Genomic DNA, 15242 nt, shown 5'->3' with positions numbered 1-15242 from the left:
AAAAATCAGGTATATTTTAGTACCTGGATTTGCAAACTAAGCTATTCAGAAAAGTTCTTATATATGAAAATTAGAATACAAATGTATTGTACACTAAATAAATATTTGGATCGCTAACATCCTGACATAATTAACTTGGTTATTGCAATTACCAGGTGTTAGTCACTCTGTGCCTTTTTGCGACCCCGTGGACTGTAGCCCACCAGGCTCCTCTGTCCATGGGTTTCTCCAGGCCAGAGTACCGGAGTGTGTTGCCATTTCCTTCTCCAGAGGATCTTACCAACCCAGGGATCAAACTTGAGTCTCCTGCATTGAAGGCAGATTCTTTACCATCTCAGCCACCAGGGAAGCTTTTACTGTAATTACCAAAGTGATGTCTTGCTGGTAGTTCCAAGTCTTGTGGCAGGAAAAGCACAAAAATCATCTACTGATTTGGTCAATATCAATGAGTTTTAATTTCTTATCTACCATTATTACTTTTGCCTACTATAAAATTTAATATTTAAGAAAATTTATAGAATAAAGTGTAAATGAGTATGTAAAATAACTAGGTCTTTCTGTTGTCAATTTTTAAAACTATATCAGGAAAAAAACAAAGCTGGATAATCCGTTTAATTTGCTGAAGATAAACAAACTTATTTGGAGAAAACTGGATAAATGGCTCTTTTCAAATGTGATTTACAGAGAGCGTATTTTTTCTTTATCTGTAGCTGTGAGAGTGTGTGCACAGATTTTACCACTTGTACTTTGGGTATTAAACTTTTCTGAGACCTTTTTCATGAGCTGATACTGGTTACACAAGTCATCTATGCACTCTGTATGAGTGTTTTTCCGTGGTCAAAGTCTATACATAGTATTCAGTCTACTGAAAAATAGGAAATAAATTTAACTTTTAAAAGGAAGTGTGTAGAGGGAGTTCCCTGGTGGTCCACTGGTTGAGACTGCCTTCCAACAAAGGGGCCTCGCTCCCCCGTCAGGGAGCTACTCCAAAACATAAAACAGACGTAATACTGTAACAAATTCAATAAAGACTTAAAAATACTAAAACCTTAAAAAAAGGAAGAGTGTTGTGTTTTCAGTAAATAGTTTACAACTTTCTTAAATCCTCTACAGTATAAATTGATTTTACCTAAACTGTTTTTTTTGTTGCTGGGATTGTTATTTTTATTTTGGCAAGCTATGGATCCTATTACCAGTTATAATTTTCTGAATAGAAAGTGACATTTTATTATTAACACATTACTGACATTGTTATCACTGCATCTGTTTCTATGACAATTCAATCTTATGTGATAGGTACATAGATAATAATGTATCTTTATCACACAAAAAAGTTCACTTTCACCTATTCTGCTATATACATACAAGGTAAAACAAACAGTAATTTAGGAGACGGCATAGTCTAGTGCTTAAGAGGATGGGCTTGGGAATGGTTCGTGTGGATTTGGGTTCTGGTTCTATTACTTACTAGCTACGCATCCACAGAAAAGTTTCAGAACCTCTCTGAGCCTGGGTTCTGTCCATGGAGATTTGAATAGCTTCTACTTAATAAGATAAGATAATGTACACTAAGAACTTTACACTGTGCCTTGCTGATGCTAAGTCACTTCAGTCGTGTCCGACTCTGTGTGACCCCATAGATGGCAGCCCACTAGGCTCCCCCGTCCCTGGGATTCTCCAGGCAAGAACACTGGAGTGGGTTGCCTTTCCTTCTCCAATGCATGAAAGTGAAAAGTGAAAGTGAAGTTGCTCAGTCGTGTCTGACTCTTCGAAACCCCATGGACTGCAGCCCACCAGACTCCTCCGTCCATGGGATTTTCCAGGCAAGAGTACTGGAGTGGGGTGCCATTGCCTTCTCCGACACTGTGCCTTAGCACACAGTAAACACTTGATACATAATAGGTACTATTAGTCAATCTTTTAACTAAAGAATATAAAAAGGACAAAATTACGAAGTGACTGGTATCTTTTAAGAGACACCAGAAAGAAAGGAACCTGACTTTAAGCAAAACACCTCAGGACCGCCAACGATCTATTTTCATAAACCAGGAAGTCCACTCTGCCCCAATAATGTCAGGATCGGATGGGCTGCCACATGTTCCACCTCCTCACGATATACTCCCTTTAATGGGACCATCCTCCAACATGAACAGGCTAGATGCCAAAGTGCAGACAATCCTACTTGTATATTAACAAGTTTTCTTATTGTCTCACGTAACCCTCAGATGGTACAGATGCACAGTTCCTAACCAAATTCCAAATCAGCTTTTTGGAATAAAGAACACATCACCACTTGTCCTTATATATTCTGTGTTCCCTCAGTAGTGACTTGAGCAACGTACATTAATATTTTCTACAGGGCTATAAATCTGCGTATAATCTGCTCATAAACTTGGAAATGCAAGTCACTTTTACAGTAACTACTTGGGAAGTAAGACATCTAGATATTCTATTTTACATGCATATCACAATCCCCAGACTACAATTTTGCTGAAAAATTTTCATTCTGTTCTTCATTATGGGATGTACTGAGCAGGCCTGACAGACTATACCTTGCTAACTTTTGAAACAGAATGATCTGAGTTTGTGTATCACCATTCCTACAAACAGGAGGAAATTCCCTGTCACTTGGCTGAGCAAAGCATTCCCAATAGCTGGTCGTCGTCATCATGGGCGCTACGCTGGTACACCCAATTGAAATGGCCCGTCTAGACTTTTACTATGTGGCTTGAACCTACACTGGTCACAGATCAGAGAATAAAGCTTTTGGCGGCATGAAAGAGTTAGGGTATGTGCAGTAACCACATGGAGAGTTTTCTTTTTGCTTTTTATGATGGTTTTTTTTTTTTTTATGTATGGTGAGTTTTTTCCCCTGCATATGCCAGTGTATTTGGAGTGGGTTTCTCGCATGCATAATAATCACTACTGGGGACTCATCTTAAAAGCCAAGAGCGGAAGTGTATGTGAAAAGCATTTTACACTTCATTGTTCATGTGGGGACTAATTAATGAATACCTAACGCCATTAATTCACAATTAGATCACTTATGTTTAACCGCATGCTTTCTGTGCATACATATATAAATATTAATTTTGGATAGAATGATAATCATTCAGCTTCATAACAATTAAACAGCTGTAACCTGTCTCGTGTGTTAAGTCATGGAGCTACAGGCAAGCTCCAGAAGCAGATGGTCTTACCCACCCATGCTTAATGTTACAGACTTTTTAAAAAAAGAGGTGTTGACAAATCAGAACAAGGAGGCATAGTTTTAATGCAAATCGGCCCATTTGCAATGGAGATTACCCTAAAAACTAATTTGGTGTATAGGAAAAAAATTAAGCTCTGTTGTTAAAGGAAGACATTATATTCCATTTGGATATAACAGATTCCCCACCAACATAATTATTTACTAATTTCATTCAACCAACAGCGTTTAATGGAAAAGCAGCTGGCAAAGTATTCATATTTATGGGCCTCCTCTGACTGCTCCTTAATTTATCCAAGGCACATGTCTGTTAAACCCCAGAAATAATAGCCATATTTCAGGCAGCTGTTTTCCAGCACCACTAAAGAGTACTCAAAGAAGAGAGGGTCAATGAACCCATCATGAAGAAGAGCAATAGAAAAAAATTGGCTCGAGTCACATGGTAATCTGTGAAAATAATATGTTAAATATGAAAAGGGAGAAAGGCCATGGCTTTTGCACCAACTAACACCATAACTGAACTTGTATTTGAAAACCAAGTAGGTGGAAAAGGAATGGTTTCAAGACGAAAAGAGGCTATTTTCAATTTGTCACATTCAAGAAACGACAGAGAGAAATTCCACCATTCAAAGGACACTGAGGTATCATTGCAGGAAGAAATAATCACGTCCCTTAAAATTGTGGGCTTAATGTTTCCACCCTTACATGACACTAAATGCAAAGTTCTGATTTTTTGTTTACTCCATTAAGGCAATAGGATTTTTGTAGATAACGAGAATTACTTAAAATTTACATGAATACTTCATTAGGTGACTGGTAGTCTATGGTTATCTGTCTTCAGTTTACTGAAGATGGTGACATATTCATAATCTGGCTCTACTGTCATCTTTCTCTTCCTCACGAATACTATGAAAATATCAACTGATAACATATTATTTTGCACTTGGTTTCACTCCCAAATGCCTTGGAACTAAACTCAATAAAAGCTTTTGATGAAGAATTTAAAGGAGCATCTTTCATCTTTATTTCTGGTTAAAGGGTATATCCAGTCAGTGGTGCTTTCAAACTTCCTCTACACTAGATGTGGTGGAAATTAAGGTATTAGATGACTTTTAAAAGATGCAAATTGACAAAGTGTTCCAAACTAAAAAAGAGGCTTTAGTATATTAGTGAAGGAACACAATGGCATAATAAAACATTATGCTATACATTTGATGTGCTACTTAAGTGGTTTTTATCCTGATATCCTATCTCCTCATAAACTTTTAAAACTATAGCATACAGCATTTTAATTCAAATGAACAGATTAAACATCTTCTTTGTGATAAAAATTATAATTTATAAATTGTTTCCCTAAGACATAGAGCACTTACACAATAACTTATTTTGTGAGACTTAAAAAAAAAACCTCTAAGTTCATAGTGGGAATAAACACAAAATGGTAAGAAAGGAGGGAACTGGTTTGTCAAGGTATATCTCACGGTCTGTCAGGTTATTTCAATGACACCTAAGTGATCATAATACAGTACAAATAATCACTATTTTCTTCTACTGCTCTTATTAGAGAAAAAGAACAATGGATTTAACCCTCCATTTTTTTTTCCCCCTGAACACACACTACCTCTAAAGCCAGAGGGCTTCACAGTAAGCTGAGTAGGAGTAAGGTTAATTTACAGCAGCTCTTGGGACTCAAGCTACACCACAGGAAACAGACTGGAGGAAAATTTGTGTACAAATAACCACCACAGGACAGAATTCTGTATCATACAGTCGACTCTAAAGAATGTCAAGAATATTTCTTCTAAAGAACTCAAAACTCTCATCCTTACAGGCTACATGTAAATCATCTAAATGGAAAGATCTATGTTAAATCCAGATACACTTAACCACAATTATCTACATTCAGAGCTGACGTTTAGAAGTCCTAAAAATGCCCCTTTTCTAAAGCATAGAAATACACGCAACATTTCCCAAAACGATGTTACTGTCACTGGGATTTACATCTGAGCAGCACGGCTCCGTGTGAGTAGAGTCTCAGCTTCAGGCTGCTGCCACTGAGGGTAAACACAGCAAGAAGGACCCGACAGAGGAGCCTGTGCTCAGTTGCTCAGTCGAGTTCAACTCTTTGTGACCTCATGGACTGCAGCCCGCCAGGCTCCTCTGTCCATGGGATTCTCCAGGCAAGAATACTGCAGTGGGTTGCCATTTCCTCCTCCAGGGGATCTTCTCAAATCAGGGATCAAACCCGCATCTCCTACATCTCCTGCATTGGCAGGTGGACCATTTACAGCTGAGCCACCTGGGAAGCCTCAGACAGAGAACAGTGGAACTCAGATATCTGAGGTTCATAGCAAAGGATGTGAAGGGTATGAAGTTAAGTGGGCCTCAGGAAGCATCACTATGAACAAAGCTAGTGGAGGTGATGGAATTCCAGATGTGCTATTTCAAATCCTAAAAGATGATGCTGTGAAGGTGCTACACTCAATATGCCAGCAAATTTGGAAAACTCAGCAGTGGCCACAGGACTGGAAAAGGTCAGTTTTTATTCCAATCCCAAAGAAGGGCAATGCCAAAGAATGCTCAAACTACTGCACAATTGCACTCATTTCATACGCTAGCAAGATAATGCTCAAAATCCTTCAATCTAGGCTTTAACAGTACATAAACCGAGAACTTCCAGATGTACAAGCTGGATTTAGAAAAGGCAGAGGAACCAGAGATCAAATTGCCAACATCTGTTGGATCATAGAAAAAGCAAAGAATTCCAGAAAAACATCTACCTTCTGCTTCACTGACTATGTTAAAGCCTTTGCGTGTGTTACCATAACAAACTGTGGAAATTTTTTCAAGAGATAGGAATACCAGACCACCTTACCCTCCTCCCGAGAAACTTGTATGCAGGTCAAGAAGTAACAGTTAGAACCAGACATGGAACAGTGGACTGGTTCCAAATTGGAAAAGGAGTACAACAAAGCTATATATTGTCACCCTGCTTATTTAATTTATATGCAGAGTACATCAAGAAATGCAGGGCTGGATGAAGCTCAAGCTGGAATTAAAATTGCCGGGAGAAATATCAGTAACCTCAGATATGCAGATGACACCACCATAATGGCAGAAAGTGATAGGGGACTAAAGAGCTTCTTGATAAAAGTGAAAGAGGAGAGTGAAAAAGCTGGCTTAAAGCTCAACATTCAAAAAACTCAGATCATGGCATCGGTCCCATCATTTCATGGCAAAGAGATGAGGAAAAAATGGAAACAGTGACAGACTTTATTTTCTTGGGTTCCAAAATCACCACGGATGGTGGCTGCAGCCATGAAATTCAAAGACACTTGTTCTTTGGAAGAAAAGTTTTGATGAGTCGAGACAATGTATTAAAAAGCAAAGACACTACTTCACTGATAAAGGTCCGTTTAGTCAAAGCTGTGGTTTTTCCCGTAGTCATGCACAGATGTGAGAGTTGGACCATAAAGAAAGCTGAGTGCTGAAGAACTGATGCTTTCAAACTGTGGTTTTGGAGAAGACTCTTGAGAGTCCCTTGGACAGCAAGGAGATCAACCCAGTCAACCCTAAAGGAAATCAATCCTGAATATTCACTGGACAGACTGATGCTGAAGCTGAAGGTGTACTACTTTAGCCACTGATGTGAAGAGCTGACTCACTGGAAAAGACCCTGATGCTGGGAAAGACTGAAGACAGGAGAAGAAGGGGACAACAGAGGCTGAGATGGTTGGATAGCATCACTGACTCAATGGACATGAGCTTGGGTAAACTCTGGGAGATAGTGAAGGACAGGGAAGCCTGGCATGCTGCAGTCCATGGGATCACAAAGACTCCGACACAACTGAGTGACTGAGCAACATAGCAAAGGGTGGTTAGGTACATTGACTCCTATTCTTAGGGGTAAATAAACTGATGCCAGGGGAAATAAATCGTCACAACAATGAATGAACATTTATCATGATGGCTCTGGGGACTGTGGATTTTACTGATGGTCACCCAGTAAATCAGGAGCAAAGTTATGTGAAGATTCTAATCCAGACTTCCCCCAGCATTTGTCTGATTTGAGGGTGTAATTTTCCTGATGGTCTTGAGACCTGATATTACTTGTGCAGGCAGGTTGACAAGTTAAGGGAGTTAACAAATTAAGGAGTTGAGGTTAACACGTTAAGGATGCTCAAAGTTAAGGTTGCAAGGCAGTTCCCAGAAAGAAGAGTCAACACTGAAAACCACTCTGAAGCTTTAGAAGATACAGACTGTCAAAGTTATTAGAGATTCAGAGTGATTAAAAAATCTAGACATACCACCTTATGCCTAATGTATGATGGAAGCACAGGGCTTCCCGGGTGGTTCGGTGGGTAAAGAATCTGCCCACAGTGCAGGAGATGTGGGTTCAATCCATGAGTCGGAAAGATCCCTGGAGGAGGGCCTGGCAATCCTCTCCAGTATTCCTGCCTGGGGAATACCATGGACAGAGGAGCCTGGTGGGCTACAGTCCACTGGGTTGCAAAGAGTCGGACACAGCTGAAGTGACTGAGCTGTGCATACACACACACACGACGGAAGCACAGACTCAACTAAAATTTCAAATTTAAGACAGTGAACTTTTTTTTGTTGGTTAATTCCTCTCTTCCTCAAAGGTTACTGAACAGTGAGTGAAATGACTAATTTAGCTTTAAGTACAGATCTGCCACATTGCTGGCCATGCTGGCTTCAGTTAAATGGAACCCTGGCTTCATTCACGTCCTTTGAGGCTGAAATTGGTACAGATAAAGAAAAACAGACCGATGGAAAAGAACAACTTACACAGTGAAGAGAAAAAGCACTTAAAGGAGTTGAATTAAAACTTCAGAATGGATAGCGAGTGACCATTATCTTCAATAACGTTTCTGATTATCCAAGCACTTCTTCACAAAAAATGAAAATAAGTGGAATACGGTGACACTGACTAGTGAGACAAACACGATCTCTGTGATGGTTTAAAAATACTGAAACCGTGTAGAGAGAGGGCTGACAACCTAGCAAAATGGGACCTCCATTATTCAGAAAGGTCCGAGAAACTAGTTTTGCATTTTTCAGAAGAGAGGAGATTAAGCGACCTCATTAAAAAAAAAATACCAATTCTGAGGGGATTACAGAGGATCAAGCACTGTATATAAAACTGTTAACTGAATAAATCAGACTCAGAAAAAGAAAATAATAGCGAAAGGCCCCCGATGGATGCGACTTTTATCTCAAAGGAAGAAACAGACATCGAAAAAACCAGCCTGGTTTTCAGGACATGGGTGATTCTCAGTGAGTTGTGAAGCAGGCTTTCCAGGGTTCTCTTAGGAATTGCCAGGCTCTCAGTCACATGAAATTACTTAAGAGTCACTGAGACTACAGGGCAGGAAGAAACTTAAGGTCTCCTTTTCTGCACATTCCATGGGACACTTTCTAGCCTGTCTGGATTTTTACTGCCAACCAAGGGGAATCTCCTCCCCTCAACTCCACACCTGGTATGTCCTCCCCACACCTCCACCCTACACGACAGGTCACCAAGCATCTTTGCCCACACCATCAGCGTGCTGCAAACTGCAGGGGAGAGGTCGTTCTTGGAACCAGCATGCTATAGGTTCATGCTTTAAAAATACAAGCATCCTGATCAATTCCTCAAAAAAGAAATAATCATCGGGGACTCTCTCAGCAGTCCAGTGGTTGGAATACCATGCTTCCACTGCAGGAGGCACAGGTTGGGAACTAAGATCCAGAATGCTGCATAGCCAAAACAAAAACAAAAAAAAAAACAAAAAAAACCAACAAAAAACAATCATTGAAAGTGAAAATTAGGGCAAGTTTATAACTGTGTAAGTTCCACCATCAAACGTGTTGCTGACAAGAGAAAATGTCTGTTTCGATTGGGCATTTTGTAACATATCTGATGACAGGAAGGATTTTTTTATACATGAGTTTGGTTTCCATACATTTCAAACCTTATTTCTGCTCCACTACTTACTTTCCTGGGCTTCCCAGGTGGCTCAGTGGTAAAGAATCCTCCTTCCAGTGCAGGAGACTAGGCCTCAGTCCTTGGGTCAGGAAGATCCCCTGCAGAAGGACATGGCTACCCACCCGAGTATTCTTGTCTGGGAAATCCCATGGACAGAGGAGCCTGGCGGGCTACATTCCTTGGGGTCGCAAAGAGTCAGACACAACAACAACAACCACCTATTTTCGGGGCCGTAGTTCGGGGCTCCACAGGACAAATTTGTTTCTTCCTTTAACCTTTGACTCTGTTACTCTGATGTCCCTAGGTGAGTCAGTGGGTGGGAGGAATATTCCCAATGGCTAGCACTAAGAATTACAGATGATGATGACTTCTTGTCTCAGAAGAATATCCAATTAAATGGAAACTAGGCTCAAATTCTCCTTAGCTGAATCCTCAAAGTGCCCACAGCCACTCCAATGCAACGGAAAAGTGTGATGAAGTTGGGAGTGGAAAGAGACCAAGGTCCTAACTGATCTGCAACATGTGACCATATAAATCCACGGTCCCCTTGTAAGATCCTAGAAGGGGCCCAGGCAAGTGAGGGGCCCTGATGCTTGAGCTTCACCAGCTTCACAGCAAGCATGTCAGTGGCCCCATCAGAGACCCCTTTCTTAGCATGATGCTGATACACGTGAAGCCTGGTCTCAGAGCAATCATTTGCTGGTGTAATGTGGTCCTTACAAACCACTTGTTAAGGGAGAAATCATAGTTTAAAATATGAAAAGATAGTTTTAGAATTTCCATATTTCATGCCATTATGAATGTGATTCTCAATTTGGGAGAGCTCACAAAAGCCACAGAGAATATTGATCTTGTCATCTCAGTGAAGTATCTATCAGCAAGGTCATTTTGTTTTCAAATTTGTCACCTAAATGTTCTAATTTAACAACTAGAACACTATTCTTTCACCATTATCCTGAGATGAGAATTAGAGTACCAAGCCTAAGCCACGCCCATACATGGTACACTTCCGCTCTTTCCTTTACCCCCATACTGTTTCACAGATAACTCCCCAGCTGTGTATATTTCATTTTCAATTTCTAATCTCCAGCACCCCTAAGCCCAGAGCACTGCGGTATTTATTAGAGGTGTGCTGAGTACTCTACGACTAAGTTTTGTCTGAACAAACAAAGCATGTCTTTGTGATCATTAATGATCTTGTTTCCCAAAATGCTAAAGAATTAGAATAAAAACAAATAGCCAGTCTTTTGTAGCTTAAAGGAATTAGGATTTCCCCTAGGCCAAATTTCCATTTGTATTGCCTGAAAGTACATGAAAATCAATGTAGCTCAATAAACAGCTCTGTGTTTGAGACATAACTAGAAGAAAAATATCACATTAGACTCTGTCTTTCAATCACTGTGATTTTAAAAAGCAACACCTCCCTAACTCGCATCCCAAACTTATTAACTTCTTTTTAAGCCATATCCAGTTTGAGACTAGGTCATACTTTATAACAATGAAATGGAAATTGTGTTAACTCATTAGAGCAAATTTGCTGGATAGCCATTTGTTTTATCTTTTTAAAACAATCTTAGCACTCAAAATGTTGTCTGCATTATACTTTTGACTCATTTATACTTAACAATGAAATAAAAAACTCTAGTTTGGTAAACACTGCTAGGCACTTTAATAAGTGATTTACATTCTGGTATTTCATATGATCCAACATATGAAAAACCCTATGAGATAAATAAAATTTATGGTGAAAACATACTCAGAGAAGTTATATGATTTGCCCAAAGTCACAGAGCAAGCAAATGATGTAGCAAAGATTCAAATTCCAAAAGCTCTTAAACATCAGACACTCTGCTTCAAAATCTCATATAATAGGACCATTATAGCCACTTCAAATTTGCAAAAAAAAACACAAAACCCAATGGAGGCTAAGAACAGTTAAGTCAGTGAATAAATCACAGGACTGGTTGGGAAACATCATTTTTAAAATTTCAAAGCCCATGCCTTTTCTTATTATATTACTCTGACTTTCATTAAGAAATAGTGTTCAATTATCACAGATGAGCTGATCGATAATTGCTTAATGGATAAAAATGCATAAATTAACAAATGAAATGTAACTGAGGCACACAAATGCCGCAAGAAAAATGAAAATGGAAGTTAAATGAAATTGAGAATAAAAAGGGAACCATGTGCTTAAAAATAGCAATTTTTCAAATTAAGCAGAAATTATCAATACATTCTCGAATATCAAGAGCCCCCAATGGGATACTGTTCAAGAGACTACAAAGAAATTAAAAAACACTTCTTTCCTAAAACACTCCTCTATCTAACAAACAGATGAAAACCAAAATGTCCAAAGTTTCACGCCTAAATAATTATGGTATTGTTAATGCTTATTGGAATGGAGATTCAGAAATTTGCTTGGAATCTTGTTCCAGGATTTAAATAAGTTTCCAACCTTCATTAAGTCTAATCACTTTTTAAGCAATTTAAGCCCATTTTCTCCATTTGTGTCTGTGGGGAAATCAGCATCCAGTAGGGGATTTGCCACGGACAGACAGAGATCTGAGCCTTCCTCACCTTCGTAACAAGCCTCCGCTGGATAACTATCAGTGGCATCATTCAATCTCCCTCCTCCTCACCCTTCAGGTCACAGTCTCATCTACAGCCTCCAATGCTCTCAGATATAAATGGATGGCTCTAGGGGCAAATTTCTTCCAGCCATTGCTGAAAAGAATATTTCTTGGGGGAAAGCACAGGTTAATAATACTTAAAATTCGGTACTTGGGATTTATCATTGACCAAGATAGTTAGCTGGTGTTGACACTTTTATGGATTCCGCCTCCAAACGTCTGTTCAGCAGAGGCTGTAGGTATTTGTGCTGCTTCTACGTCCCATTCACTCCAACCACAGGCCAATCGGGTAACTAGCCTCTTTCCTAAGCAACAAGCAAAGAGAGAGCCAACCAAGTTGCCTCTGCATAGTTATAGATACTGGTTCCAATTAAATACATTACAAATACTGAGCCTACCGAGTTAGGCCAAGTATCTTCCAGTTCACAGATCTGACTTCGATTCATCTCAATTCTCACACTACAAAACTGTTTTAAGTTTTGTCATATAGAAATAGTTATAATAATATTCTAATTCTGTTAACTATTACTTATAAACCACATAGTTATATTTAATATTTTTAGATTAATTTCTGTATCCTCTAGTTATCTTTCCAATGTATGAAAAACAAAGATAGAAACATGAGTATGATAATCTTTTGACCAATTATGGAATGTTTGCTTACAAAGGAAGACATTATGGTAGCCGAATATCTACCAGTGCTACTAGTAGTAAACTATGCCAGTAATCATTGCTGGTGCTTCTTTGATGTGATTCAGTCATATAACTCTTAATTTATGAAAGGGTCCAACAATCTTAAATGGTTTTGAGGGGAGGAAGGGAGATATATTCATTTTAATCATAGTATTTCTAAAAGTAGATTTCTCTTTGTTTCATTTTTTTTTATCTGGATACATCACTAATCAAAGTCTAACCCAAGAAAGGAGAAGGACTTGGGACAGCAAACCTGAGGATGACTTTGCTGAATACATGATTCATAATGAGAGCAAAGTGTGAACACACTAATAAAAATATCAGAATGCAATCAATCCCTTCAGGTAGTTGGGTGTTCTGCGAATACTCTAAATTCATAACCTATTTTACTCTCAAAATGCCTATGGTTTTATGGAAGCATGAAGAGTTTATGAAGACAGTAAGATGACTAATGAAGAATATTCTTTGCTTTCTATTGGGAACTTTTGTTTGCTTCTAACTGTTTAATTTCTCCTCCATCTCTCTTTCAATTAACCTCCCTGTTTGTATTCAATGAGATGGCACATAATACGGAGAAAGGAAAAAAAAAATCTCGCTGATTTATGAGTCTTCTTTCATAAAGTGAAAGTTCCTTTCAGCCAGACGCCTAAGTGTTGAAATCGAGAGGAAATGAACAGAACAGTAACTCTTCTGAATGAGAAAACATACTGTAGTTTCCTGGGCTGTTTAATCAGTGGCTCACAAAGGCCTCCTTTTAAAGGACCCCTGAGACTTCACTTTGGACATATACACAAGGTAGGAAGTAGACAGGGAAAAGCAATTGGATCTTTGTATGCAAAAATTTGGAATAACTACTTCTGAGAGTATAAAAGAGTAAAACAATGATTTAAAGGTTCTCTACATCTTTTAAAAGGTTCATTTCAAAGATTTATTTTTAAATGAAGCAGATCCTTTCCTTCTACACTGTCACTTATACAGAGTATAAAGGCAACAAAATAAAATGAAACAATAGAAAGTGGAATTGTTAACCACTGCAGGACACGTTAAATTATAATAAAAAGACCTGCTACTAGCAAAAATCCCCTTTCTTCCCAGACATGGAGAAAGTTGTTCAAGAACAGGTCCTCTGTGGGAAACTAACCATATAATATTACCAAGGTCAGTAAGGATACCCAGAGAATGATTTGTTTGGTGGCTGTTGGTTGACAAGTGAAAACTGCCCATGGATAACTTTACAGTACACTTCCTCATAGTCCAAGCTATATATACATGTGTTGGTTGCACGTCCCAGGATACAAATAGTCCAGTATATAACATTTTCCTTCTAGCTAGATTCAACTCACTTACGATGGGGGTGGTGGGGTCAAAAAACACAATGGAGTAGGATTAGAAGCACACTCTTCCTGCCCCGCTTCTAGTGTGCACCCATTCTGGGACTGGGGCATGGAGCTGCCTGATCACAGGGATACTACACCGTCTCTTGTACATCCTCAGAACAGATGCAAATCGTGGTTGTCAACTATTTTCTGCCTTGCTGTAGCTCACAAGTGGGGCTCGCGTGAGCAACAGGCAGCCCCTTCGCTGTGGAGCCTCCCTTAAAGCGTAGAGGAGGGCAGAGCCTCCTGAGGGAAGGATGTTAGGGGTGAGTTCTCTGCAAGGGTCCTGCATGTGCACGTTGGCAGTTTACCCAAGTAAGACTACAGGCTCCCCAGTTGTTGGCAGTAGCTCACCTTTAACAGGTGACCCTGTAAGGCCTGATCTTCAGACAAACACCATTTCTCAAATTACAAAATTTTTGTAGGATCATGCCATTTATAATTAATATTGTACACTTTCACTGAAGTGAGGCAGAAATGTATTACTTAACTTCTGTTGCATTTTCTTTAAATAAATGTTTTACTTTCAGTGACTAAAACAGTAAAGGCCAAGGCACTTAACACCCTGAAAATATAGAACCAGTATATGTATTCTGGGTACTTCTGTATCCAGGCTAAATAGCACTTACATACCAACATTTTGATCTTAAACACCTATTTGATTGTCTTATTTAACCAACACATGTGCCAGAACCTCATCATATTTTAAGAAGTGTGAAGCATATAAATCTAAGAAAAACTAGAATTGTGCATTTTACTCTACTTTCTCACAGTACTACAATATAAAGTCATAAAAACTCAAACTTCTTTTTTAGAGACTCAAATAGATGGACAAGTGCTAAGATGTGAGATTCTGGACTCTATAGGAGTCCAAAAGGCTATATACTGGGAATCTTTTTTTCAAGTAAAAAATACTGCTTTTCCACAGTGGCAATATGTAACAGAATATTGTAATGTATGTAATGTATGTAATTCCACAGTGGCAATATGTAACAAAGGAATATTCAATAAGAGTTGGTTTATAAGAAATTAAATCCTCCTTATATGAGTCAATTTTGGTGGCCATCCCCCAAAACAATGAATAAAATATGCTTATACTTCACACTTGATACAGCGGTTTTAAAAAGAACCAGATTATAACAAATTCACTTCTCTGTACAGCAGAAACTGACCCAACACTGTAAAGCAATTATATTCCAATAAGAATTTTAAAACATTAGAAAAATAAAAAGAACTGGATTGCAATTGGAAAATGAGGACCTTATTTTAAAATGAAATTATTCCTTTGGAAGAAAGAGGAGGACAAATTATCAATAATTAGAAGAGTTTTTCCAAGGTGAAAC

At 38.8% G+C, this 15242-nt stretch overlaps 1 protein-coding gene across 1 annotated transcript in view; it reads right to left on the bottom strand.

The window, feature by feature from the left end:
• Positions 1-15242, bottom strand: part of TENM3 (teneurin transmembrane protein 3) — a 588433-nt gene that overhangs the window by 97710 nt on the left and 475481 nt on the right. The gene's annotated exons all lie outside the window — the stretch shown is intronic.

The sequence above is a fragment of the Bison bison genome, unplaced genomic scaffold (genome assembly GCF_000754665.1).
Source record: "Bison bison bison isolate TAMUID 2011002044 unplaced genomic scaffold, Bison_UMD1.0 scf7180017864050, whole genome shotgun sequence".
Lineage (NCBI taxonomy): Eukaryota > Metazoa > Chordata > Mammalia > Artiodactyla > Bovidae > Bison > Bison bison.
This window is presented reverse-complemented; position numbering and strand designations above follow the sequence as displayed.